Here is a 26405-nt window from a genome sequence, read left to right as displayed (position 1 = left end):
TTTATCACAATTTTTATTTAACTTCAAAGAATGCACAAAGGTACATGTATACTCTAAGCTTCATTAGGTCTGATGTCCAAACCATATGTTTAAAACAAAATGAGATGATGCATTTGACTTTACCCAGATCCAGGTTAAAATAGTCACTAACAGCTGTCTTGTATATCACTTCATATTTAAAGACACTTCAATAAACATTTTTGCCACATTTTGTGTGACATATAATAAGAATGCCATGAATTGGCTCCAAGCTACAGTATGTGAAATTTCACTACAGCTAATTAATGTTATTGTATTAATACTTTTTATGGCATTCCTTGACACCGAATGGATGCAACGGCTTTGATCACATTCATGCACTCTCATCGCCCTCTTTTTATTTTAATCATGTTTCCCTCAACTTAGATATCCCCCTCTTTGCAGGAATTGAGTATTCAAACTTTAGCACAGCAGCAGGTCTTAGTATCAGTTTGCTCGCTTGAATTTTGAAAAGCTAGCACTCATTTTCTCTCATACAGAACAGACACAGTATTTATTTTAGTTAAAATTAACTTTTTATTTAGCATGATTGCATACAGCATGGAAATAGCATGCCACATTTGACTATATCATTGCCCTGACTCCATAATGCACATTAGGAGAAAAATATTCCTTTTTTCTTGCAACAAAACCTATGGGATTAGCTATCCTTAGCATATTTAAAAAGCTTTGAGGTGGAAAGGAATTTATAGTCCCTCTAAATTATAGATTGAGAGAAAGAGATGCAGTATCCAGAGGACTCATGAGTAGTTACCCACAGAACAGGGACAAGAACCAAGATATCCACATACCCTAATCAGTATACTTTATACCACATTATAAGCTACCTCCTGCTACACTGTTATAACACATATAGCATCTTTTTTAAAGATATAAATATAAAGCAACATGTACAGCAAGTTTAGCCTAAATATATGACAGGCTTGCATTTTTAGTGGTAGATAGGTCATACCTCTGAGTCAATGCACCAGATATCTGTCTTAGTACAGGCTAAAGAAGAATCAATTTCAAGCGAAATTGAGTGTGAGACACAGAAAGTAACATTTTAGCATTGTGAGAGTATGGCTACTAGTGAATAGAAATCTAGGGATATTAGGAGCAATGTGAAACTCCAGAGAAAGGCAATACTTGGATACTGGCAGAACTCCAAGTTTAAGAATTTGAAAATATGTAAAGTATTCCAATTCAGTAAACAGTCATCATACAGGAGCTGGCACACAGTAGAATCCCTGGAATTGGGATGCAGAGAGGCAAGACCTTGCAATATCAGAAACTGGGGACATATCAGAGCTCTACACAGAGTGACAGATGCAACTACATAATTTGAGGGGCCAAATGCAAAATGAAAATGCTAGACCCCTTGTTTAGTTGTTATTAAAAATTCCAATGGTTAAGTATTAAATCAAATGTGAAGTACTTCCAAGTATAGGCAGATTGAGAAGCTGAAATATATATTTCATCAAATTTCCTGTAGCTAGAGTTTTGGCTTTGGTATTGCCTATTGCATAGATTAGATCATATTGATTAAAATGGCAGAAATTAGGTTAAGACTTTGGGTTATGGCTACCAGTAAGTTATTTGACCTGAATTCTCTGAATCAGAGTCTCCAATCCCCAGCTTCCCTGCTACTGAGAGGCAGGTGCAATAGTGATCAAGCTTTTACTTCAATCATAACACTAGAGGTTGCCTCCGACTATTGCCCCCACTCCTCCAGCAGATTATTACTGAATTGTGCTACGAATTCAAGGATGTTCAGACTCCAACTTTCTGCCTCAACCCTCTTAAATACTTTGTGAGCACCTAATCCCCTGTGTAGATTTATTCTGTTTAAAATACCTAAGAGAGTCACTATTTTCCACTGTATCCTGTTTGACTAAATGAAATTCAGTTTATTTTTTAAAGGTAGGAGTTAAGATTCCTCATTAATAATTTAGTAACAAAGATTCTGGTAAGCTTTTCTAATGTACAAATGACATCACCTCAATTTACATTAATTGAAATGTACCATGTGGCCAAGAAAAGATGGACAGGGAATTATTTAAAAGGAACATTGATCTACCATTCATAATAAGCATATTAGTTTCCTAAGGCTGCTGTATCAAACAACCACAAACTTGGTAGTTTAAAACAATAGAAATATAGATGTTCACAGTTCTGGAGGACAGAAGACTGAAGTCAATATGACATAGGGTTTGTTCTTTCTGGAGGCCCTCCAGAGAATCTGTTGCATGCATCACTCCTAGTGTCTGGGGTGGCTAATGGTAACACTTGAAAGGACATCTTTTGACTCACTACACTAAGAAAGTAATAAAATTAGCTTTTGATGAGACTAAATTGCTCATTACTGTTTATTTTGTAAAATAAAATAACAAGATGTTAACACATGGAAACTGACCTTTCGAACAAAGAGGTAAATTTTAGACTTGGTAAAGTACAAGTTCAAGTTATGGTTGTTTATTATTTTAGAGGCTTAAAACAATTATTTAATTGTATCTTAAAATTTTGTGGGCCACATTGGCTTGTAAGTTTCTTCGTATTGTGATAATCCATTTTGACATCAAAATTATACTGACTACAAAAAAAGTTAACTGGCATGATTTATAGTTTCAGCTCCAACATATAAAGAAGTTGGAAGTACTCACTCCCACTGATGCAACAAGGGGGACAAATGAGCAAACTCAAAATCTATGATTGTTCATGGGTCCTTTAGAGATGTGAGATCACAAGGCAAACTACCCCCTCAAAATCTGGAGAGGTGACAAATATATCTCTATTTTTATCTATCTGTCTATCTATCTATCTATCTATCTATCTATCTATCTATCTATCTATCAATCATCTATCTATCTATCTATCTATCTTTCTATCTATCTATCTATCATCTATCTATCTATCTATCTATCTATCTATCTATCTATCTATCTAATCATCAGTTGAGATCAGTTTACAGAAGCAGAAGATATTGTAGAAACTTTATTATAACTACAGTGGAACTTTATTATAACTACAGAACTTTAAGAAATAAGCTTTATTTTAGAGGGAATTTTTTTTTTTTGAGATCACACTGGTTTATAAGACTGTATATAATTCAGAGCTATAGAGTCACACCTCTTTAAATGTAAACATACCATACTCACTACCAAGGCAAGTATAGTACTTCAAGCTTTAAAATAACTAGTTCTCAAACAAACAAAAACACAATATGTATTTAAATAATAAAAAATTGTAAAATACCAGTATTTTTAAATTAATTGTGGAAAACCAACCAATTTTTTCATTTCTTAGTGAAGATATCAGTACTGCAAAAGTCAGAAATATTGTTGTTTTGCTAGGGTTCAATGACATGGGAAACACACAAGATCTTGTTAAATTTGAAAAAGAATTAGTGGCAATAACCATCTCACACACATACTCATAAGCACTGATCTGTGGCATCTTTATGCACATTAATAGGAGGGAAATATTTTATCTCAAAAACCTTTACTGATTTTCAACTTCTATTTTATTCTAAATGAGAAAGTGTCATTTTTATCAGTGTCTTAATTTTTGGAAAATATACCAATAATTTTAACTTACAACAGAAAGGATATTTAGATAGTGCAAAAAAGGTTTTTTTTTTCTCCTAAACATTTAAAATTTATTTGAACAAGTGGGTGGTCAATATTATAAAGTCCTAAACTGAATATTTAATTATCTTTAAATAGATGTATTTAAATAGATATGTTATATTTAATACATTCAATGTCTACACTAGATATTGTGAAACAAATATACAGGTGGTGTATCAGCATGAATGAGGCTGACATTTATGAAATTAAGAAAGTCATTCCATTTTCCAAATTTATTTTAATTCTTTGCAAATAAACTTTAATAAAAGTAGTACTGATTACTGAAACATAAATGATAATTTAGAACCACAAATTCTGTCCACCTAATTTAAATAATTAGTTAATGTCAACATATGTTGGGAAGGAAGACAATTCATTGATTAATATCAATGCAAATTAAATTAGAGACAAATACAAATATTTGTAATATATGATTATTTTAATTAGTATTTCATAATGAAATAAGAATAAAAAGAAACTTTCTTTGTAGTTGAGATGAAAATTATCTGAATTTCTGATATTGGAGCATTGGTGAAATATATCAGCCAGATGCACTGGAGATATTTTTAGTTTTCTTTTAACATGGCTGGGTTTCATTTAGAAATTTATGGCATTAAATACAACAATAATATGACTTAGTATTTAGCTAAGAGTGTAATTGGTTACCACTAGAAGATAAGTGAATATTCTTCCTAAGAATTCACTATTTAAAATTTAAGCTACAACGTCCATATATTTTGTATAGATTTCACAGGTTCATAGAGAGAAATATTGAGCTGTGTGAGTTATGCATCTCTATAACATTTTAAAATAACTTAATTTTTTCCTACTCTATCTTCACTTTGAAATTGACTTTATCTTCACTTTGAAAATGACTTATGTGCAACAGTTCATTTGAATTTTCCTATATCCTTTTTTTCAAGATTTATTTATTTATGCATACAAGAAGTACGGCACAGGCCAGATGTGCGGGAGGGTGAGAGGATTCACCAGAGACAGAGCGAGGAATAGAACAGGCAGAATGACCAAAATACACTGCTGAGGGTAGAAGTGGGAGAGACAGGAGAAGTCTGCCGTGACATATGGGTTGCTCTGCGGTCGGCAGGGATCAAAACAGCACTGCAGAGGCTTTGCACAGCTCAAATGTCTGTGCCATCAGGGAGGTCCTACTTTTCCTATATTCTTGTCTGGCAAATGGAGATAAATGTCCCATCAGTAGTCAACATTTGAAGTGGGGCTTATTTTTTGGTTATGTAGTGAAATAAAAAGTATAGTCAAGAAAGGAAGACCCTAGAGATCATGATGTGAAATGTGCATTAAGGTTTAGCTATCAGTAGTCTTAGTACCTAGAAGATAGCACTCAATTATTCCATGCCTCATTTGACAAACCAGTATTATCTCTTACTGTTTATAACTAAGTTCAAGTGATTCATAAAGAAATGCTTTTGAAACATAAAATGTCTACCTAATTGCCTCTGGTTATATTTATTACTCTTCTAATGTTGACACTGTTTCCAGCACTAAATAATCAGTGTTTTGTTTTGTTTTTTAATACCAAGTTAAATATGGAAAAATAATCTCAGCCTAAGATAGAGGAGAGGTGAAGTGAATACAGTCAGAGATAGAGACTTACCTAAAACCTATTTAGCGACCCTCTTTACAAACTTTCATTCAATTATAGTTGTTGTTGTTGTTTTTCTGCTGGCTCTGAGTCCCATATTATGCTCAAACAACTAGTACATATGCTTCTTGAAGCCTATTAACTTACATATTGCGAATCTTGCTGTTTCCTCTGCTTGACTGAATAAATTGAATGTAGGAATTGTACTTTATCCATTGATCTATCTTTCATTGCTTTTTTCTCCTCTCATCATTCCCTTCTGTCTTCTCCTCCATCCACTTTGTCTCTCTGAGTAGACTTAGTAATTAATATAGTGTTTAGTTCTGGACAGTGATTCTGCAACATTCATGTATATTGGAACAATCTGGAGCTGATTTTAAAAATAAAAAAAAAAAACACTGAAATCATCCTCAGAATTCCCTACTCAATAATAAGGCTAGAGTTGCATATCTGTGGGTGTTCATTTCTAATAAATTTTTCAGGTGATGCTGAGGCTGCCTTTAAGGAGACTATACTGTAAGAACAATGTTCTAGCATGCAGAAACTGGCCAATAAATGTTCGATAAATAAACAATCAGACTTCTATATAGTGTGCCCCCACACTGCCATTTTTTCCATTGTTCATGGAGTCTTTCATTGGTTTGATGGCCAGCTCTAATAACTGATTTTAACTTTATTGTGAAAAGGCAATTACTTCAATACATGTGCCTCTCATGTGGATTTTACATACCTTATAAGATGTAAGTCAGAAAAATAAACATGTAAAAAATTGATAGCAAATTATAAAAATTATCCTCAAAAGACTGAATTTCTTAAAAAATAGCCACAAAATAATAATAAATTCAGTTTTGTTTTCCACATACATGCTTTCACTAATATGTTTCTAAATTGTTTCCCTATGAAATGCCAAATCAGGCTGGCAACACCTGCTATAAATTTGTTAATTCTTGTTTACTAAGCAAAGCTCTTGATCTTTGCCTTTTGAACAGCTCACTCAGTAAGCAGAGATATAAAATGTGAGTTTTATTAGAGCAGGGTTAATATATTCAGTGCTAACAAAACCAAGAAAAAATTCACATTTCAAAATCTTCATTGAAAAGCCAATTGCTAGATATTCATTTCAAGGATTTTTTAAAAATTGTACATTTACAGATTAATCATAAAACTGGCACTGATAATTACTTATAATCTGACACAATGATTGAACTCATGGTATTCAATATGCACAGATTATCATAGGAGATCCAATTTCAAATTTCCATTATTAATTTCTTGCAATTAGTAGTTCATTCTAAGTTCTATAGAAAAAAAGACATTGTAGAATTTTAAAATAATTTTTCATAAAATGTAAAGAAATTCACCCTTTCCCTCTGCATTTATTTATTTGTTTGGTGTACTTAATTTTGCATTGTAAAGGTATCCATTGGTTCTCTTACTTTGAGAATAGCTTGCTTTCTCATTGTACTGCCTCAGAATAACCTGGAGAACTTTTTAAAACAGTTACTGGGCAGCAACATCAGATTCTAATATGAAGATCTGCAGTGACAACAGACTATTTACATTTCTCATTGTATTTTCACTAGCATTTATCACCACCATGTTTACAAATCCAGAAGATGCTGATAATGTAGGTACAGGGACTGAATTTTGAGAAACATTTGTTGGTTAAATATAAATGAGGTCTCCTTATTTCTTATGTCTCAACTCTGTAAATTTCAGTTATTTTTTAAAAAATAAAATGTAACTTGATTTTCTTATTTATATGTTCATATGTGATGCCAAACCATAATTAAAATAGTTTTGAGTTTCAAATTTATTTGTAATGATTCTGTAATTATTGTTTATCTCTGATGAAGTGAAGAACATATATCTACAAAAGTAACTATATTTTAATAATTGAAGTGATAAATGCAAATTGAGTTAGATAACATAGGTTAGTTTTAGGGTATCTGACAGAATGGATCAACCTATATTTGAAAACAGACTTGATTTTTATTCTATCCAATGTCATCTGATATCCAGGTTGGCCATAAAAAGGTAAATGAGTTTTATAAATAACACTTTCAATAAAATAAATAATTCAAAGCTATATGGAACTTTTTGTGACAAAATCTGTTATTGTTCAACCCCATTGAAAATCAAAGAGAGAAAATTAAAAGAGCTAGTATTTGGAACTTGGAAATAGTTGTTCCAATTGAATAAGCTAGCAGAACCTCTATTCCTGTATGGAAACTATTTCATAGCATTATAAATGTCAAAAACCATGCCACCAAAATTGTAGACTTCCACAAGAAGGTATAGCTTGTGAAATTCCTCACACAGAAATACGTTATATACAAATTAGAAAGTTGAAACCTTAGGGGTGACTAGCAAAAGGACATGATTTCAATCTTTAACAAATTGGCTAGAATAAAAGAGAGAATCAGTCCTAGAGATATGGAAAACAAATACGCATAAGAAAGAACATAAATGTAAGAGGGATTTATCATTCCTAGGCAACATATAAGGAATTGGTTTTAATATCAAAGAAAACAATTCTATAGTAAAATGATTCTGAAACCAAAGTTTCATAGTAGGAAATACACCTATTATATGTAGAATGCTATAACTTTTTCTCTCTCTAAAATCAGTATTGACCTTTGAAATTCAACCAGGGTTGACACTTTAAGATAAAATTTATATTACTCCAACTTTTATAAGATGGGGACTTTAAGGTCTGAAACCGATTGAAACCACATTGCAGCATTTTAATGATATTTTAAATTATTTACACTTTCATAATAAGACGTTTCTAGAACAAAATTTTCAAGCCAAAGAACTTGAAATTGGGAAGATGTTTCTACACAATGAAATGAAATTGGAAAATAAAGTAAAAAAATGTGCTATCCACGTGAATTTTTAAGTGATTTTTCCAATTTACATCAAGAGGAAAAATAAAAAAAAAATTAAAATAGTTTAGATTGCCATGAACAGCTATTTCTAGCCTACTATTAATTGGGTTGGGTTTTTCAATACCACTTGAGAGTAAAAGTACAGGTCCCATTACCTCACAGGACTATTGGAGAATGGCACTAGAATCTGAGCAAAGTCTCATTCTGTTAAACAATGACTATTTAATAATACATCTATAAAAGCTGTAAATACCTATATAATAGTTCTGCCCATTTATATATTTCTCTATATAAATATACATATAATATAAATATATATTTAATTTATATGTTTGCATGTATGTGTGGGGATGGATAGATAGATAGATGGATGGATGGATGGATGTTATTTGTAGTAAAATGGAAAACTCTAAATCAGGAGTTAGAAAACCTAATTTCCTCTTCCCTAGTTTTTTTTAAAGCTAATTTACTAATCTACTTTAAATTGTTAATATTTTTAAGTCTTAGTTTCCTCATCTTTAAGTAAATACATTAATAGTTTAAGATAATTTGAGCTCTTATATTCTGTAAGTTCTTTTTGCATGTATTAGTTACTATCAACACTCCATCAAAAATATATAGTACTGTATATAAAGTAAAACATATTTGGATATATTACACCAGTAGCAAAGTAGAGGAATTTCTGCTTAACTTCACATCTACAGAATGATCAATAATCTAAAGCTCCAAGAAGCCAGCTAGGGAGAGACCGCATGATAGCAAAATAGAGTCAGCATGAGTCCTAATAAGAAGTTTAAAGTGTATGGAAGTTAGTAACTGAGTGTGGTAAACAGAGGTAGTGACTAGCAGAGGTGGTGGTTTAAAGAGAGTGATAAACAGATCAATGGAAAGTTAGCTTAACAATAGGGGGCAAGAATAGGAAAAGAGGTTCTGAGGGAGTTCAAAGGCATTCAAGTAGTCAATGTACTTGACATTTATAAGATCCTATAAATGAGGCAGTTTTCTTAAATGAAACTGAAGAGAAAGTAACAGAAGTCACAATCAAAAACAAGAGAGATAGGGTAAGCTATCAAAAGAACACTTATTGTAGAAAAAGAGCATGCAAAATGTTTCTTTTCTTCCTTAATAAAACATATTACAAGTGAGACATAATATTAAGTGAGAGAAAAGAAAACCAAGATCATGTCTATGCTGGAGAACAAAATTGAAAATGAAAAAAATTTCAATATCAATAACTTGAGAAGAAACTGAAAATAAAAGATACAATGATGGTTGCATCTGGAAGAGGACGAATCATTGGGACAAATCTGTGAATAAGTCCTCCTCACATACCATTTGCTAGATCTCTCGAGTGGAGTGGTTTCCTTCCTGGAGAACATACCGCTAATTATGTAAGATCAATGTTTTCCTTCTTCAGAGTAACTAGTAATCAAGCTTCAAATCTCTTGGTGTATAACATGTGCTTTGATGATAGAATGTTTCCTTAGGTCCCATGCTTAGAGGAGTTTATGCTTGTGAGAGGAGCACAATGTGCGTGTGTGTGTGTGTGTGTGTGTGTGTGTACACACCCCAATATACACACTAGTGCATTTTGCCCCATTCATGTAGAAAAATATCTTCTTATTTACTATTAAACAATAATAATAACTTTATTTTAGATGAAATCTGTAACATATGAAGGGGGCTTCACTCCTCTCTTAGAAGTTTTTAAATGATTATCAATGGGCACACAATGAGAATTCTCTAGCCAAATGTAGGGAACAATTTTATTTTTCTTGGGAAACACTTTGTAATGCACAATATTTAAGATGGCAGGTGAAAGGGTTCTCCACATTGTTACCCTAAATTAAAATCTTGGGACACATGCAGATAGGCCTGTGATGTATAAAGGACTGAAAGAAATATATTTTCTTTTTCATGTATTAATATTCTAAAACAGAAGCAACATGGATGGTTACTATGAAGGAAAAATAGAATGAATAAATTATGGCTGATACTCTTAACATTTGAAGTTTTGTTAAGTATGAGTTACCAGTATGACATATAGGTAGAAATATCCAAAAATACACATGTTGAATTTCAGAGTTTAAATTCAGGGTGATTGCAGCATTGGTATATGTGATTTTGATTTTCTGTTTCTTGTTTTAAATTAGATTTAGAGAATTCCTCTAGAAAGAAAGTGTAAATACACAGAAGAACCAGTATTTGGAAGGGTTAGTCATCTCTGAATGGGCAAATACACTCTGAAAATGGTGGCTTAATATGCTATTTGATATATGTATGTGTGTGTTTGTGTGCGTGTGTGCGCGCTTAGAGCCTAACTGCCAAAGATTTTATTCTTCATTCTATGTAAATTTAGTTTTATTTTGTAGACAATGGAGTTCCCAAAATGTCCTTAGTAGAATTAACGTAAGGATGCCTACCTAGGTAAGAAAGCTAAAGCAGTGATTCACAAAGTGTAGTTTCTTGGTAAACAACCTCAGAATTACCTAGGAACTTTTTGGAAATGGTTGCCCTTGAACATTGTCACAGACTCTTAATCAGAACTCTGACCTTGAATGAAGCCCAGCACTCTGTTTTAGCTTTCATTTTTTAAAATTTTATTTTATATATTTTTACATCATTTTTCATTTTTGCACAATGCATGCATTTTCATCTTGGTTATAGTCCCTGTACAATCCCCACCCTCCTTGTTTTGATCCTACTCCTTCCCCCCCCCCCACAGTAGTGTGTCTCTGCTTTATAGCTGATTGTTGATTTTGATTTTTTACTTTATCATAATTAGTCTTTTTCCTGGTCCCTTATTTAGGTTTTCTAAATTCCTGCTATGAGTGAGACCACCCAGTATTTTTCTTTTCCTTTCTGGCTTATATTGCTGAGCATGATCCTGTCCAGCTCCATCCATGTTGCTGTAAATTGCATGAGTTTATCTTTTTTGATTACTGAGTAATATTCCATTTTCATTACGTATATGTACCACATCTTCTTGATCCAGTCATCTGTTTAAGGGCATATGGGTTGTTCCATGGCTTACCTATTGTAAATAGTGCTGCTATAAACATAGGGGTGCAGGTGTCCTATGGACACAGCACTCTGTTTTAAAGGTAAAGCACACCATTCACACAATTCTGATGCTCACTCCAATTGGAAAGTCAATTATTTAATGGAAAGAGATGAGTTAAAAACAATTTTCAATTTTATGAATCTTCTTGCAAAGATACAGATTTCATTAATGTGTCAGGAAATATGATAGATATACCAGACACATTTGTGAAGGAACACAAAGTTAAGGTCTAAGAAAGGAACTCTGATAAGTGAGATTTCAGATAGAATGATTCACTACATATGACAGTAATGAAAGCATAAGCTGCGTTAGAAGAAACATCTCCACTATCTATCAAAAGTCATAGAAACATAGTATCTTAAAAACAACTACCAAGATAACTATTCTTCTAGAATAACTAAACTACTGAAAGAAAATAAGTAAGTCAAAAGAAAATCCATAATGAAAATTATTTAACCAAGCCAGACAGAAATATTCTATAAGAACTGGTTGAATTAACAGATTTTATTTTTTTTCTTCATATGATTCAGAAATGTGATGTCAACAGGATATCTTAGGTTCTAAAATAATTGTGCTTTGATATTTTGCTGTCATTTAGATCAAACTTCCCTATTTTCCATTTTTTCATAATTTCTGAAGGCTTTCTTGTCAAAAGTGAGTCTACTCATAAGGTCAAGTAAATCAACTGCATAAAATTAGAATGTTAGATTTAAAAAATTGTAGAATCTTGGAACTGTACATAATCCTAGTTATCATTGAGCTTAGATAAATTTTTTAAAGGTGAAGAGGTCAAAGACAAGAAACAGTGTGAAGCTTTGTTTATGACATTTATTCAGATATTGAACTGGTAGCAAAATTGGACCAGAACTTAGCTTTCCTAACTTTCATGCAGAGCATCTGCTATATAAAGCTGCCTATTACTTATAAATAAAACACAGTAGACAAAAATTTTGTCTGAATTAGCAAATGTTAACTAAAATATAAGGTATGGTTATGAAGACTAATCTCCCAAAGAGTTCAATTAGTTATAAAAAGTATTTTAAATACATTTTTTAAAAATATCTATCAAAAGAAAGGTTAAATTGTATATAAAAAGATTTAAAATTACAGATACAGATATAGACAGGTAGATGATATGGACAGATTATTACACATATAGATACAGATACTCTAACCTGTCAAATTGTTCAATTAACTGATGATTCCTTCATTTGATATTTAATTCCAAAGTACTCTAATTCCCCAAATTGACAGGAAAGATAAAGGAGGAATTAAGTTAAAGCTATAATCAAGAAATAAGAAAAAATTTAGCTTAGCACATCATAAGTAACTTATTAATGGACAATAATTCAAAAGACATTCAATGAATGCCATTAAAAACAATAGGAATGATACTAAAACAAAACATATTTTTTAAAGCAGAAAGAATAAAGTAGACAGGAAACTTGTGACCTGGTGAACTACATGATTGTGAGCTTTAGTCAATTTATTTTTGATTTTTATGTGCAAGACTAGGAGTCAAAGAAATTAGCAATCCAGAGATGCCAATAACCGCACACACTCATGCACATATGCACATGCATCAACATATGTCTTCTTTCTAAGTAAGGCAATCAAAGGGCTGCCTAACAAAGGAGAAAACATTTAGACAATAACAGGTCAATTTGTCCCAATATGAGAAAAAAAATTGTGTGGACTTTGACCATATGCCAAACTTTATAAACAATCTTTTAAAAAGTCATTGTTTTATTCTGGTCTCAGGCAGCTTTATCGACAGCATTTTGCAGGTTATTTATACATCTTTTGAGTTCAACCAACTTGATTTATTGTCATACACTGTAATACTGTTGAAATATCTTGTCTGCATAAAGATGGGCCTCAGAATTAGATTAACCTAGATTCAGACTCGATCTAAATGATTTACTAATTTGCTAACTTGCCTGAAAAATCACTTCCCTTCTCTAATCCTCATTTTCCTCATCTATTAACTAAAGATAGCAATACTCATTGTATCCCATCTAATCAAAAATCCCACTAACTGTAAATGATATTTTACTTATCACCATGCCAAGAATAATTCAACCAATTAATTGTAACAAATTGTCAATAAGATACACCAATTTATTAAAAAATAAAAATAATATTTTACTATTTCCTAAAGTATAAAATGTAATTATGTGTAAATATATATCATGGTTCCCAAGAGCTTTCAAGTGTTAGTTTCTTTTCTGATTCACTTTCAGTCAGACTATTATCACATGAGTTTTGATATCAAATTAAATGTGGTTTACAAGTATGATAAGATCCTACAAATCCACTGCCAATTTTCTTGTTTATTCTTGCATTATATGATGAGAATCTCTTAATATTTGCTTAAGTACTACATTAATTTGTCTTTTGATTTTGGAGAAGTAACTCAATTTTCTTGACTCAATTTATTAATCAACAAGCTTGCAAATATATTACTAAGTTTAAAATAGATTCCAAAATAATTTAAATATATTTTAAGTAGTAATGAAAAGAATGCCTAAAGCAACCAAAATCTATGTAGCATAGCTAATTCAAAAAACATTTTTGTCTGTGTAAGTGCCACTGAATGAGGAATCCTCTCAAGAGAAAGACAAAACCAAAAAGCTTGAAAAAGCCTCTCATCCTTTATAGGTAAAATCTCCAGAGCAGTGGTTTGGGCAGATGGGAAATTTTTACTCCCTGCACTGTTTCGGTTCAGTTGATAAAAAGAGGCCTTTGATCTCTGAGACTGTCAATCTAATTCTTTTATGAAAAATTTGCTTGACATAAACAGTAAAAGTAGCAAAGCAGTTATTAAAATTCTACCCCAATTGACTGTGCTCCCAGTTCCAAAATCCAAAACATAATGTCTACTAATCATTCATATTATATTTAAGATTTTCTGTGTGTGTTTTTAAAGACCACTGTAAATAACCAACCTAGTTGAGGAAATTACAAATTTTCCCTTTCAAATTCTAATCATATTAGATGAGTCAAAGTAAAGTAAGATCCAGCAAAAGTCATCTCGCTGGCATTCCAACTGATACAAGCTCCAAATACTGAATTCTGAGGTGCTTCCAGTCACTAGAGTTTTGTGGATAACTATAAAATATTATAATTGACTTAAAACCAGTGCCTGTCAATCATCTGAAAAGTACACTGATCTATATAATTCTTTTATGTATTTTATAGCTTGATGTGTTAATCTATTCATTGAGGCAGTATTTTCTCATATTCAGTCACCTTCAAATATTTTTTTAAGAGGCCCACTAGGATTTTCAAAAACTTATTCACATATAATGAAATAGAAATTCCAACTAAGAAATCTGTTTATGTGACAATCTTACTAGATACAACTATGTAGCTGATTCATTAGGGTTTATTGGCCCAATTTTGTTTTTTGCTATTTAGAGAAGTTGAGAAGCGCCAAAAATACATTTTTATGTATTATATATTGATTAGGTGATTTTTTATTGAGTTGACATTGGTTTACAGCACTGTATATAATTTAGAGGTACGGGTTCAACTTCTACAAATGTATGGTACCACACCACACCTGCCACTAAGGCACCCATAATACTTCACCATAGTCCATTTTACCCTCTCCCCACTTCACTCCTCTTCCCTACTCTTCTCCTCATAACTTCTTTCTACAGTCAGATTTCTAAGATTGGTTTGGTTTAATTTTGCTTGTTCCTTTGCTTTGTATCTCAGTGTTCCACATATTAATGACATGTGGTATTTGTCATTCTCCTTCTGATTTATTTCACTTAGCTTAATCTCCTCCAATTCCATACCTGTTGCTACAAAGGTCAATAGTTCACCTTTTATTATAGCTAAATAGTATCCCATTGTGAATATGAACCATACCTGTCAGTCTGGCATTAGACACTCAGTATATTTCCATAACTTGGCTATTATAAATAGAGTTTCAATAAACAAATTAGTGCATGTCTCCCTTAAAATTACTGTTTTTCATTTTTTGGGAAGTTACCTAGGAAGGGAAACTCACAATAATAGGGTATATTTTGAGGAATGCTACACTATTTGCCACAGGGATTGGATAAATCTACTTCCTAGCAACTATGTACTAGGGTTCCTTTTCCTCCACATTCTCAACAACAAGCTTTCTTTTCAGTCTTTTTCATATGGGCCATTCTCACAGGTGGTAGTTCACTGTGGTTTTAATTTGATTGTCTCTGATGATAAGTGATGATGACTATTTATTCCTGTGCCTATTACTTTGGAGAAAGGATGTCTTTGGGGCCTTAACTCAAATGGCAAGGAAAATAAAAGCAAAAATGAGCAGATGGGACTACATAAAACAAAAAAGCCTATACACAGATAAAGAAACAATCATTTAAACAAAAAGCTTATGGAATGGGAGAAAAGACTTGCACATCCTACATCTGACAAGAGGCTAATGTGCAAGATCTGTATGAAACTCATACAACTCAACAAAAACAAATGACTCATCCAAAAAATGGGAAGAAGAGCCAAACTATATTTTTATCTCAATTTCAAATAAATTTCTGGAAATAAATGAATTAATTCACTTTCTTGGCTTATATAATGTAGATATAAAGTAAGGCCCACCTCACTGCTATTTGAGCTAATAACAATACCAAAAAAAGACATCCAGACTCAGCTTTGCAGGCTCTGAGCACACCTGGGGGTGGAGATGTTGTATTGAATGTGTCAGAAGTAGTGTCCTTACCTCTGAAATGCAGTAACTCTGACTTCTTTAGTCTGCTCTTCCAGTAGTTTGACGTACCTTATTTTGAATTTCTTTCATTGGGAATTACTAAAATGGCTTATATTTCTTTTACTGAATTCTAACTGCTAATCTGCTAATGAAGAGAACACTTAAAGCATTTTACATATTTATGCATAAAGAAGAAATTAAAGATTTCTGGTATATGTTTGAAAGAGTTAAAAGTCTACAAAGTCAGTTCTCTATACTCATGAATACTGCCAAGTAACTATAAAAACTAGACATGATTACATGATGCAGTATAGTTCTCGACCTAAAATTTGTTAGCATGCCATTTCAGAGAGAAAGAGGTTTTATAATCTAGGCATTTTAGATTATATTTGTCCTTCTTTTGTCACACTTCCACCATTTTTGTCAATATGTTTAACCTTCATTAATTTCCTGTGTCTACAGTAACGTGTGACAGTCAAATTCTCATGGCCAGCTATTTGTTTTATAACAACTTAATGTGCAATGAATTCAAATTTCACTTTTAGCATTATCATTTTTTGTGTTTTTGCTACAATTGTATCTTTTGTTGCCAATTCACTCTTTGATCATCATCTATTTTGTAAAATGTCATTTGTTTTTTATCACTGGGAGTCAAGGAGGCAACACAACTTTGTATTTTGCTGTTTGTGAAATGAATATCTGATGTACAATTATTAATCACTGAGTGCCTGACTTATCACTAACCATGATTCAATTCTTTACTTATATAGTGATATAAGAATTGAAGAGGTAACAGAAAAGGTCATACTTTATACAATTAACCAAAGTTAACATGCCATGGTAAGTGAATAGTGAACCATGGAGTTGGGATACTAGTGTTATATAACTAAACCCTGGTATCTAAACCTGTCCATATCAGAAGCATGCAAAGTTGAGATTTCCTGTATATATTGATCAGTTGGAAAATTTGGAAAAATGCAAGAATTCCTGAAAAAACATAGTGCTAAAATAGGCAGAAGAAACAATAGAAAGTTTATCTTAGCCAATAGATATTAAATAAATTAAAACTTCATTCAAAGCTCTAGGACCTAGATAATGCTACAATTTCATAAGACAACTATTCTCATGTGGTAACAAAAAATACAATGAAACTAAAATCAAAGTTTTGTATGGAACTAGCAAAGAACACTGAAGTCAAAGAAACCTTGCTGACCTGTATTTCAAAATGAAGTAAAACCAGCCACAGTTGGTGGTGCTCTCATGCCTGGCTTGTGCCCTTGGACTGTTTTGGTCTGTGATTATACAGAGAGACATTGTAGATATAAAAGAGACAGAAAATTGAGAGATTAATTATAAAACTATATGGCATTGAAAAGAACTAAAATAACCAAACAGCTTTGAAAAAAAGGTGGGGAAAATATGGGTTTCTATAACCAAATTTCAAAATGTACAATAAAAATGAAACTGAATAGTGTAAAAGTAAACCCACAATTATGTAGTCATTAATTTTCAACAAAGTTATCAAGGCTTCTCACAGAGGGGAAAAAATAAACCAAGCTTTAAACATGTTGTGCTGGAGATATTGGATATCCATAAGCAAAAATAACGAACCTCACATTTTCCTAATACAAAAATTTAAAATTAAATGGAAATAGATCATAGAAATAAAGGCTAGAAGTAAAATACTAAATTTCTATATATAACATAAGAAAAAATCATGATATTGAGTCTGGAGAAGATTTAATTATTACAAAATAATACATTATATATCGATAGAGTCAAAGTCATAACACTTTAACTTTTGTTCCTCAAAATACACTGGTAAGATAGTAAAAAGTGAAACAATGTAGAGTACTAACTGATAATTATCAGTGAAAACAATATTCTCAGAATGTATGTCCAACAAAGAACGAATAATTAGCACATGTAGAATTTTCACCCAGTTATAAGAAGAGAGCCCAATATAAAAAAACGAAAAAACAATTGATGTGAATATGTTAGCACAGAAGACACAGGGGAAAAAAGAGCAAATATTTAGAAGATTGACCATATATCTTAAGGGAAATATGTAATGTAATCATAGTTTACATACCCTGTTTATTGGATTTAATAGTGTACAACTCTCTGGAAAAGATGTGTGGAAATTTCTCAAAAAATGTGAACATATGTAACATACAACTCAGCTGTTGTGGTCCAAAGTATTTACTGAAGAAAAATGAAATAATTTCTAAATATAAAAATTGTATTAAAAATGGAAATAACTCAAATGATCATGGATATTTGAATGTATGAATACGTTGCTTCACCTATACATTAGACTATTACTATCACTAAAGGAATGAGCTACAAATGCATGAAGCAGTATGTGAGCATTTCAAAATAATTATACTGAGTAAAAATAGCCAGTAAAAATGAATTAATAATGTGTGATTCCATTATAAACTACTGGATACTGGTTTGCATTTCTAGATGCAAACTAGTCTACTATGATAGAAAGCAGATCAATGCATAATACTAGGGGACAACAGAAGAAGGAATTATGTATGAAAAAGCAATTTGGATGTGTTGGATATGCTTATTTCTTGGTTTTAGTGATGGTTTCACATGTATACAAATGTTAAAATGTATCCAATTGTCTACTTTAAATATATGCTATTTATTCATCACTGATTATAACTCAATATATTGCTTAAAATATAGAAAGTATATAAATGTAGTATATAAAAGCAGAGTGAGTTCTGTTGCTATCCATGAAAATTAAAATCTGTTTCAAAAGAATTACACACAGTTTGCAGTAACAATATACATTAAGATAATTGCCTATAGGAAGGAGAATTATGCTAAGTTTAGACTAGTAAATATACATCTATATATGAGAAAAAAGTTATTTTACAGGTTAATATGACAAAATTGGTGATATTAAAATATATTTTATGCAACTCAATTTCCAAAATTAAAACAATTAACTGGTACTTATTTCCCTAATTCTGAAAATTTCCATTCTTTCTGAATATTAAAGGAAGTAGTTAGTCATGGTAATGCTCATTAGAGTATTTCTCAATACATTAAGGTTCATTCAACAAATATTTATTAAATGTCTGTTCTGTAATGGGTACCATGCTAAGGTTAGTCAATGGAATTGGAATGGTTCATGCTTATATTGAGATTTTAAGTGTAAAAGGCAGAGAGCAAATGCATTATTTCCTGCTTCAGGACTTTCTCACTCCTGTTAGTCCTGTTTGGAGTTTTATTCCTTTTGAAATTTTCATAGTTTGATAACCACACTCCTTCTGATTAAGACTTAAAGAAAGTAATGCTGATAATCCAGTCTAAGTAACATAACTTGCTTCTCCATTAACATTGTCTCCAGTACTGCACCAAAATTGCTTATTTACCTGTACTAAGTATCAGGAATCCCGCCAAGTTACTTTTAAAGATATAATTGGCTTTATTAAACGATTTATGAACTAGGCTGCATTCCATCTAGCAAGTAGAAAGGTACCCCAGAAAGCTGTACAAAATGAAAGGTGTTTATAGGCAAAAAAGGAGCAAGATAAGGGGAAAGGGAATTATTTCAGGCTTAGGCATCCTACCAATGGGAATGGAAAAATATCTACTGGTAGACTACCTTGTACTCCTTTAGGAAATGCAAAAGATTACCTCATTAAAGCTAATCAGAAATTCTACATTGACCAGTTGAAGAATACATTCCTGATTGTTACTGAAACCCTAGTTTAAGTATTAAATTTTGGTGGGTTTAACACAAAAACCTCTGTTTTGAGGTTATCATTATAACACCTACTTGTCTTAAGTTCATTGCAAATGACCACAAGGACAGTTAATGACCTATTAGCTAACATGCAATGCCAAGTGCTTAAAACTGACACAAATTATGCATACAATGGGCATTTTAAGTAAAAGCATGGAATATGTCTAAACACATAAAATAAAGATTAATAAGTTCACCAGATAAAAGACAAAAATATATATTATGACTTTGAACAATGGCAGGGAGCACAGTACAGTAGTCAAGAAATTATTTGGGGAGGCATACATATTTCTTTATAAAATGGAATAACCTGAGAAAATGTATATTCTCTGAGTTCAAGGTTAACTTGAGGAAAATATGAAAGAACATATACTGTGAAAGGCAAAAAGGCACAGCATATAGACTGCAGTTCATGACATCATAAATACGAGAGCTTTATTTACCATCAGATAATATAAATAACCAGTATGCACTTCTGACTGGTGAGGCCAAAACTCTTACATGAAAAAATGCTCAGAATCAGAACTGAGAAAATTTCCCACACAAATATTTTGATATTCTTGTAACTTTGAGATTCCTAGAATTTTAAAAGTGCAAACATATGCCAAGTACTTCACAGATTAAATATGCATTAGGTTAGAGATATTTATGATTAAAATCTGCAACATGAATCTGCAGACTGAACAAAAATATGCCTCTGTGGACACATTACCATCAAATGTCTCTAAATTCCTATTTCCTTAATTCCTGCACAAATGAAATTGCCAAAAAATTCTCATTTTTATACACATGATTGTCACCACTAATGTGAATTTTATTTTAATATATTTTTATTGTATTATATCAACTGAATCTTTAAATATGATAGTCAGATTTCATTTTCTGAAAGCATATAACCATACTGTAAAGATAGAAAAATCTACTCATTTTACATGCCACTATTAAATATTCATACATGTACTTTCCTGTAAATATACTAAAAGCAGTGGATCTGTTTATAAATTAGATATACTAAAGAACCTAACAAATGCATATCTGTGTGTGTACATGCACATGCTATATACACATTCACATTTATATCCAATGTATATAAAGTCAGACATTGTTCAAAGGAAAAGTCTGTTTCATTAGAAAATAAATGAGAACAAACATTTTAAACTGGTAAACAGATAAATAACTTAAAAATTCTAAAACTGAACCAATGAAAAATACATTTACTACACAGGATCACTGCTTTGTTCTTTGATGGAACTAAAATAACCCTAAGTACCGTAGATAAATATCACAGTTTCAATTTGATACATATTTTCAGCCTCTCACAAAATGGAATTTTAAACCTATCAATCTAGAATTTCCAGGTCAGCATAGAGATTTAAATAGCAAGATTACAACTCCTTGTCTCCTTGCAGTGTGACTTCCTGAAACATTATTTTGTTGTTTTTTGCTAATAATCTTATCCAAGCCTCTTCCATTTGCACAAGATGTTGATGTATTCTTCTACTTGCTAGATGGGATACTGCCCAATTTATGAATCATTGAATAAAGTCAATTAGAGTTCCAAATTTACTCAAGTTTTGTTCCTTAACAGGTAGCACTGTAAAAGAATCATAATTATAATTTAGCTTTATTCCAACAAAATAGAATATCTCAAAATAGCTAGGAACAACTGATAGAAGATAACTATCTCTAACAGCTAGTCTTAACTTGGCTATACTTTAAGATGGTAAGATGACTATGCAATTTTGAAAAAAAAAATGAAAAAATGTATAGATACAGATTTTCCATAAAGAGTGTATTTTTTAAATTATGCATGTGATGGCAAAATTTTAGTGTTTCATATGGCTTAAAGGCATGCATGTTTATCTACCCTGTGTAGCTGCCACATTTTAATTGAGACATATGGGTAGTTTCTGATTGGGCACTTGATAGTCTTAACAGCTTTCTATTCTAAAGAAATTCAATTATGGTAAATATAGCAGTATTAGTAGCCAAGCACTGTTACTACCTGAACTACTGGCACAGAGATACTGCATTTTACAAAATGAATACTTGATGATTTTCAGATTATAAAGATGAAAAGATATATCTCAACAGTGGCACTTTGCATTATAATAAATGCTGCCCTTTGAAGTGGGTTTGATGGAGTTAGAAACCAAACAATTTTATTCATATTTGATGTAAACGGATAACACCAATGGATTTTAAAATAAAATGTTGCCTAAGTTGTTTTTTTTTTTTAATTATTTCCAAAGCGTAGTTTGGGAGATTTGACCTAAAATAAGGACTGGGAACAAAAATAATCTGATTCAAGAAGGAAGAACAGTCACTTTTTTGGTTTATATTTAAAGGGATCTAGATATAAGTAAGCAAAAATTGCAGGCATGGTAGCATGGAATAACATTATTTTAAATTTCTATTATATGGGAAGTTTACTTGGACAGAGAAAATTACCTTGGCAGAGTTTATAGTTAGTTATAGTCTTGTTAAAATATAAGAAATAAGAACGATGCTCTTTAATAAAGAATAAATGCAATCCAACAAAATGGGCTGATTTTTTTATTCTTGACTAAGAAAATTTTACTTGAAAGAAAGTACATAATCCCAAAGTGCATACTGCATGAGATTATACACAGTCTGGAATATACATGCACATATTATTATATATTTCTCTGGATTATGTATTTCATGAATACAGAAACTGCTTTACATATGTTTATGACCCCAGAACTTTATGATTCCTTGTATTCAGACATTAGAAGATACTGAAAACCTGTCTGATCACCTTAAATTAGCTATTCAATCTGGGTGTTATGATTTGAAAGTAATAAATTATCCACCTAGCATTAAACATTCATCCATATAATACCTAGGGTATTTGAATGGGGCTTACTGACTAGCATTTGTTGAACATCCATCATATATCATTGATACATTATTCATTTACTCAAGTAACCAGCACTCATTGGGCAGGTATTAATCTGGATACTGGTACAAACAGAAGCTTATAAAACATATAAAACCCTTATAGCATTCATGTTTCAATGGAGGAAGCAGACATTTAATAAATTATATGTTGGTGATAATCAGTGTTATGAAGATGAGTACATCAGGATGCAGAATAAAGAATGACAGAGTGGGAATACTTGTTTAAGAAAGACAGAGACAGACTCCATGATGAAATGACATTTGAGAAGAAATTTAAATAAAGCTACATCATTTTTGTTTTATGTAATCAGTTTTCCCAAAATGGTCAGACAGGCTTTTCTCAGTATGTAATATAGACCTTCTTCAATAAGTGTCACTTTGGCTTATGGAACTAAGATTAATAGAGGCCATGGGAAGTCTGCTATCATTACTTAAAAAAATGCAGATTATTTTCAGCTAAGAAAAGTGAAAACCCTAAAGCTGAGGAGCTTTTGCCTTTTTCCTAATAATGAAAGTAATCACTGCTCCTTTTTTGATGACCTACAAGAATATAATTTGGGGGAATCATTTACACATAGGTTTATTGGTGAACAAGTTATCTCTCTCTGAGAAATCACTCTTTCTACTTTCACAATAAAAAGTAAAGTCATCACCTCCTTCTTTCACATTGGTGTCTCAAGCCCTTCAACTTAAGATTAATATGCCTTTTTTCCCTCTGCCTGAAATTGGGACTTACATAATAATTGTCTCTCCCCTACACTATCAAATTGATTTTTCCATGCTAATTAGCAGCATCTTTTCATATTAGCTAGAAAAAGGAAATATACTAAATGCCCAGCAACAGATGGCTGGATAAAGCTGGGACATAAATACTCAAAGGAATACTATTCAGCTATTACAAAAGATGAAATCTTGCCTTTTGCTACAACATGGATGGCACTTGAGGTTATTACGTTAAGTGAAAAAAGCCAGAAATTAAAGACTAGAACCTAGTTTCTCAGATATATGGGGCATAAATAATCAAAACAAACAAATCACTGGCCTCCCTGGTGGCGCAGCGGTTGAGTGCTGGGTTGCGAGGCTGCCCACAGCCTCTGCAGCACCAGTTCGATCCCAGGCCTCCAGGTGAGGGTCCCACATGGCGCGCAGACCTCTCCTGCCGCTCACTGCTCCCTTCAGCAGTGTACTTCGTCAGTCTGCCTGTTCTACTCTCTGCTCTGGCTCTGGTGAATTCTCTCACCCTCCTGTGCCTCTGACTGTACCCAGTGCTTGTATAAATAAATAAATAAATCTTAAAAAACAAACAAATCACAACAAAAATAACTTAGAATCTGTGAACAAAATAGTGATTTGGAGAGAAAGAAATGGTGTGAGGGGATAGAATTGACCTAGTAGACAAGCACTAGAACTTTGGTGGTGAGTGGGGTAATGTTTACGTGTAAATAAAGGTTAAAATGTACCCGAAGCTCTATATAGTATTGTAAATCAACAGTAATTTTAAAAAGTCCTTCTCTAGCTTATCAGATGCTTTCTTTGATTACTTGTCCAATCCAGAGGGAGAGGAATTCTCCCTTAGGCCCTAGCAGTTCAGTATCATTCCAATTAGATATAACATTAAATATAAATGCTTTGGAGACAAATGTGACATGTTTTGCTATGAAGCAAGAAAATAATGATGGCTCAAACCAAAGTGAACAATGGGAAGAAATTTAGGAGATAAAGTCAGGGATTGGAATGAGTTGTAGATCATTGAGAATCTTTTGGGATATGTTAATCCTTGTTCAAAATATAACTTTAGCCTAATTTTAACATCTGCATTGTATATTCCTCTAAAATTGAACATTTATTGGAGTCAAATAAAAGCAAGGGTCATTGAGTCAAAATAACATTTCTATTCCTTACTATTTCAAAATGCTAAAGGAAACAGACTAATACAGATAGGAAGAGAGTCTTTGTGAATCTCATTTTGTTAAACAGACAAGGTTTGTTTTTGGTTTTGTTTTGTTTTATTTTGTTTTGTTTTGTTTTTACATAAAATGCTATTGAAACACATTAGGAACACTTGACCCAATTGGAGAAAGATATTCATGAAAAATAAAAGGAAAATAAGAAAAGGAAGGTTTTGAAGAAATAATTTAGCCAAATAAGGCATTAAGAAACCAAGGTAAATGGACAGTGAGGAAATTGGAAACTGCCTAAACATACTACTAAATCAAAAACAATTTGCAAAATTTAGCAAGAAAATAGAAAAAAAAACACTACATCATTTATTTATTTAACAAAAATTTTTGAGCACATGAAGGATCATTGCTTTCATGGAACATATAGTCTCTTTTGGGAGCCATAGGAAAACAAAGAAATATAAATATAATGATTTCAGATTAGCAGAAAATAAGTTTTTAATATGTTGATTAAAACCTTTTTATCAGTTTTTGTAATTGTAGTCTAACCTCATTGATTCTGGAAATAATGTAGTATAATAGGAAAAATAAAAGGCAAACCATCAAAGAAGAATGCATCTTATAAACTTCAGGCCTAAGATTGAGTGAATGTCATTTTCATTAAATGTAAGTAGAATAAAGTTATTTACTGAGAAAAAAATCTATACTGGAGTGAGTATATGTCACTCAGAAGAGAGATAATAAAATAATTAGATTAAAAGATAGGTAAAGATGGGGAAATGCAATCAAAGAGGAAGTACATACTACAATTGTAATATTAGAAGGCAGATAAATTTTACTCAATTTATCAATTAAAAATTATATGATATAGAAACATAAAGATTAGGACAAACAATTATAAGAATTGAAAGTCATTCTGCCTGGGAAGTGGGAATGCATCTAGTTTCCTATTTTTCTATGAAAACCTTTCCATATTTGCTATTTTTAACAAAGTTCAAGTATTAGCTAAAAGATAAAATTAAAAAAAAATCCATTGCAGAAGTTCCCACTAAATCATTAATACACCTTGCTATATAGAAAATATTTCAATGAATATAAGAAAGTTAATATATTTATGTATTAAATATTTCATAAAATAAAAGTAAGGGAAATTTCCATATTCCTCACCACATAATGAAGTTAGGAAAAAAAATCTGAAATTGTAAAATAATAATAAAAATCACAGCTAGCAGCACAATGTAAAGGTAAATGAAAAATTATTTTACTGCTTAATAAATGCTACAAATATGTAAAGCAATCAACACTCAAATGAAACATGCACAATGCAGTAATCTGCTATTCATAGGAAATATATGACCAGCTTGTAATAGCTTATAAAATAATTACCTCACTCATAAATAAACACAAATCTGAATAACTGTGATTTATCCTTTCTGGGGATTGGATTGCAGAAGCTACAAAGTATAAATGCAGAGAACTGGTGAGGTAATTCTCATATGACTTCACAGGAATGTAAATTGGCCCAAGCTCTTTCTGAGGAAAATTTGGAACTGTTTCTCAAAACAACCTCAATAATTCCATTTCTAAAAATTTATAGCACTGCTACGTAAATGCATGCATTTAATTATTACATAGCTTCTATGTTCATGTTGGAAAAATTCTATTGTCATACAAAATAAGAGAGAAATCTTAATGCCCATCAATACAGGACTCTTTGGAAATCATCATACTTTCATACAATTTAATTTGGCCTTTGAAAATAATGTGATTAATGCTTATAGTCAGAGACAGAATATTCTCCAAGAAATATAAAGAAAATAAACCAAATATATGTTCCTTGTTTTCCTCAATACATATTTAATGTATGTGACAA

This window comes from Talpa europaea, assembly GCF_964194135.1.
Source record: "Talpa europaea genome assembly, chromosome: 6".
Taxonomy (NCBI): Eukaryota; Metazoa; Chordata; class Mammalia; order Eulipotyphla; family Talpidae; genus Talpa; species Talpa europaea.
Note: the sequence above shows the minus strand (reverse complement) of the source record.